Source organism: Apium graveolens, chromosome 7 (genome assembly GCF_009905375.1).
Source record: "Apium graveolens cultivar Ventura chromosome 7, ASM990537v1, whole genome shotgun sequence".
Lineage (NCBI taxonomy): Eukaryota > Viridiplantae > Streptophyta > Magnoliopsida > Apiales > Apiaceae > Apium > Apium graveolens.
Window position 1 is genome coordinate 185,582,064 of NC_133653.1, and position 4,936 is coordinate 185,586,999.

The following is a 4,936-nucleotide window of genomic DNA, read 5'->3' on the forward strand; positions in this document are numbered from 1 at the left end:
CTCCAATGGAACTGATTTCAAGACCTATAGACGAAAATTTGTGGATCTTCCTCAAAAACTTACTCCATAGGATACCACTGGGTTTTCAGACGCAGGGAATGAATGAAATTTCTACGGGTACAATTTTTCTCAGAGATTTTAAGACAACTCTATGATTCCAGATTATACAGTCACACAGTGGTTTTTACCAATGCTATATTTATCCGGGAATCAATGAGATCATACAGGCAGGAATTGTGAAGGTCAGAAAGAATAGTGGTTGTGGAGGTTAGAGAGAATAGTGGGGACAAACAAATATCTCAGTTATATGCAGTTAAATTGGAACCTCGGGACAGAATGTAGGAGTCACTGATAGTTGAATCAGAAGAAGCTCAGGTAGAAGTACTTGAGGGACTGGACGTTAGGGCAGTGTTTCACTTGTCAGGGAAGTTTAGTCGCATCAGATTCACAAGGAATACATAAGATATATCCAAGGATCAAGCCTATCTATTCTGAAGCAGAGATTCATACAGATTCAGCAAGGGGTGATTACAAGACTGAGAATGGGACACAAACAAGATTTGATAGCTACAGTTATGACAAGACATATGTGTCAAGTAACTATCAGGGGTTTTGCTACAACAGAACAAGAAGCTTGACAAATAAGGATGAGTAGGGATTCAGTTGAAGAGTGGAGACAAAGGTGGAATGTTTTCTTAGGGAAGCAGCCAATCAAAACTTATAGTGCACGGGAAAGAGTTGGGATGGATCAGATGACGAGAATCATGAATAACTTGTTTTCATAGCAATCTCTAAAGATGGTCCAACTCACATATCTCAGGTTTCAATTTCTTGAACCACTGTAATATTTTGTTTTCAATATTCAATGCATGATAAGATCATATTGTTTAAAATGTTTAACACTCGCACAAGCATGATAACATCACACATAGATAATGTTGTACTAGTTCACTAGATTTTCTGGTAACTAGGTTTTATGTTTAACTTGTGCATGTTACTTTAGATGATCTTAAATATGTGTTTGAATATTTGTTGAACATGATTAATTGCTTTAGTGAGATAGATGTTTTCCAGCATATAAGACATTTATTTTTTGCTTATTCTATGTATCCTATTACAATGTGACTTATTCATTTGATCTGAATTGTTTGTTAAGATGTATTAGTTTTTAATTGGATTGAGATAGCTAGATGAGATTCATCAACAGGATTGGACTAGATAGAATTAGTGATTTACTTATTAATTCTGTGTGTTCCCTATCATGCATGTCTTGCTTAATTCTTATGCGTAATGTTTCTGAATGAATGCCATGTATTCTTAATACAATGCTTGCTTATCTTTATGCCATGAATGCATCTCTCAGTACTTGCATTAATTATAGAAGAAGCATGTTTAGGATTACAATAGGGCAAAGACTGCTAGTCCTCCTTATGAAAGGTTGGAACCATTTTCCCTAGCCTAGAGACAAATCTGTCAAGGGTATTAAAATGGAGAAAATGGTCAGTCAAAGATAAGAATTAGCATGATAAGGTTGCAGCTGTTGTTATCTCTGATTATAGTAATATCTCTAATCCAACTGGACCCAAACTGATAAGTTGGGTACCAAGAACTGTTAATCCATTTGTGAGTGCAGGACATAACAGGTCAATTGATTCATACGCATTCTTGGTAATTCATACTCAAGGCATATGATCAAAGAAAGAGCCTCACAATCAAATGTGATCAACAAAAACTATTCCGTCAGTGATCTTTGGAGATGACAACAAAGGTTTTCATTATGGGACAAGCTATGCAGAAAAGGGATATCATCATAGATTCAACAATTGATATCACTGATAACAACTAAACATTGGAATTATTGATAACAATTGAAGCAACTTCCTTGCTGGAGAATCAAGGCACAAATCCTCTTATCAGACAGTTCTGCATCAAAGGACAAAAATGTCAATTCAATGAAGGATTAGTGTCTCATCTGAAGTAGGAAGATTGAGAAGCTTGCTCTTCTTAGAGTAAGGAAAGGATATGCTCATGGCTAGACTGGAATCTCAGGAAAGGTGAAGTCAATAGTTTCTACTATAAAGCTTCATCTGGCAGAAGTTTAGCTATGGCATTAGAAGCTCTCACCCTTGAACATAAACTCAAGGAACTCTTTTGTGAAAAGGGATTTGTGAGAGGACTGCCTCATCTAGAATTCAGAAGATGATAAATGTGTGGCATGTCATAAAGAGGAGTCAAAGACAACATCACATCAAACTAAAGATATACCTTAGTGATGGTGGTTGACTACCCTTATGAAACAAAGTTGTTGATCATGCATTCTCAAGACAAGACATCACAGATGGTGATTGATCACATCAGGAGATCAAACTGGAAGCAACTGTTGAGACATATTCAGCACTGGGAACTCTGTGTCAGAATGGAGTGGTACAAGGGAAGAATCAGAACTTGATTAAAGCTACAAGGGAAGTATCAAGCTAATCAAGACTTTTTAAATACCAAAGAGCTGGAGCAGTCAAAACAGTTTGCAACAAGTAAGATCAAGCCTTGATCGAGATGTATACATGAAGATCACTAATGAGTTAATGGCCAACAGAAGCAAACACTGGATAACCTCAAAGTGTTTGAAGAGAATGTTCTACTGTTAGGATATTTTTCGTGGCTACTCAGTGGAGTCTACAACCTACAGGGCATTTGTGGTTGATCAACAGAAGATGATTGAAAGTCTAAGTGCATAGGTTAACAACTCCATGCTCCAAGCTGTTAAAGGAGAAATTGATGATATTGATGATTCATATCCAAGCAGTGGAATGGCAGTGTATAACACAACTCATTTCTTCAATGAAGCCATTCGACAAGGGTAAGGATTTTCAGAAAATCCCAGCAACAGCTTAGGGGGAGCAATAGAAGGATCACCTAGTCAGACACAACACCACATTGAAAATTCAGAGGACACAACAAGAACATATCTGCTGAGACAAAGGGTTTGATGTCAAGTTTATTCCCAGAGTCTAGTTCTTAAGTGATCCAGATGGTGGAGTAATGATTAGCAGGGCTACTGAGTGTGAATGATTATCTCTCTAGTTTTCTATCTGAAGAAAAAACTGAGAAAGTTACAGAAGCTCTGATAGATCCGGATTGATTGGGTGATTTCAAAATAAGATGAACTCAATCAGTCAGCAAGCAGATTGTAGGGAAGCTGGTATCCAAACCAAATGACAATATTGTAATTGGTACAAGGATAACCAGAAGTCAAACTGGATGACAATGGCATTGTTACGAGGGACAAGGCCAAACTGGATGCTAGGTTATTATCAGGAAGCAGTATCTAACAGATAGCACCAGTGACGAGACCTGAGGATATTACGACATATCAGACACCTGATGCACATTACACTTGGAATTGGACTCTAGTAGATGTGTACAGTGCACTCCTAGTTGGTGAGTCAAAAGAGGAAGTCAATGCACAATAGTTCATGGACTTTGCAGTTGCAGACCTATTGGACTATATATATCTCTTCTTCACAAGATCACTTCAGGTTGGTATGAACTAGTATACTACTCAAGCAATCATCAAGGACATGGTATGGCACTCTAATTGAAGTTACAGTTTAATATGAACTAGTAGAGTCGTCATATTAATAACTCTCTTATCACTAGGCACAAACATAATGTTATATATGTGCTCTGATATAATGATAATGTTATATGTTGGTCTCCTAACAAAAACTTGTGCGAGTTTATTTACTAAGTAATTGCAGAGTAGGTATGGAGGAGCATGTTGGAAAGAAGAACAAAGCTGTCGCCACACACTACTGTCGCCACAGAAGAACAAAGCTGTCACCACAGAAGCTATCAATTCTCAGCCACACATTATTGGATAAAAGACTACACTTTGCAGCAGAAGAGATTGAGCCATTCATTTATTTTCTGTTCATCTTCTCTCCCAAAAAGAGAAGTGAAAATGGCAACGGAGATTTACAGAGGAGTTCAAGCTACTTGAATATCCGTTTAACTTCTCACCGGAGTAACGTTATAATGCCCGATTTAACTCTTGAATATTCTTAGGGGCATTATAATCATTGCCCGGTAATTAAATCCTAGTACAAACAAAAGCTAGATTATTGTATAGGATTTGATTTGTAAATCCTTGTAGTAGCTAGGAACTTTATTGTTCTTAGATTGTAGCCGGTTAATTTATTTACCGGAGTGTAGCAATACCCTCGAGGATTTATATACGAATATATATTTCCCCAATATCTTGTGTTCCTTGTTTTTATCGTTCTAAACACTATTCCTCTCAAGAACACGAAACCACTAACCGAGCGCTAAATATTTTATCCGTTAAAGATTCGAAAGAATTTTTAATTTAGTGATTATCGTATTCAACCCCCCCTTCTACGATAATTCGGGACCTAACAATTCAACTCCGCTGTGAGTTTCTTCCCATGGAACATGAGCATCTTCTTCAACAAACTTTTTAAGCAGTGCCTCATTTCCAAGAATTTGAGCTGGAGTGTTTACTGGAGCTGACTCGCCAGAACTTGCTAGAAGCTCATCATCTTCTGACAACACAAGAGTGTGTGTGGTTATAGGAGATTCTGGTACAACTTCATCTGTTTCCACATCCAGAATTGGAGTAGTTGGTATTTCAGCATATAATGGAGAAACAGGTGGAGTTATCACTTGTCCTTGTGTTGCTTCCAGAAACAAGACAGATGGAATGTTTAGCCTATGAATGTCAATTTCAGGACTTAATCCTGAATCTTCAACCGTAGCTGTTTCTCTGAGTGGAGAGATAGGTGGTGTGATCAATATGTCTGGAACAGTGTCTTCAGGTTGAGGTAGAGCTTCAATCACTATTGGTTCTAATGAGATCAGAGATTCCTGATCCCCTTCCTCGGCTTCTTAATATTGAGCTTGTGTTATTCTCACACCT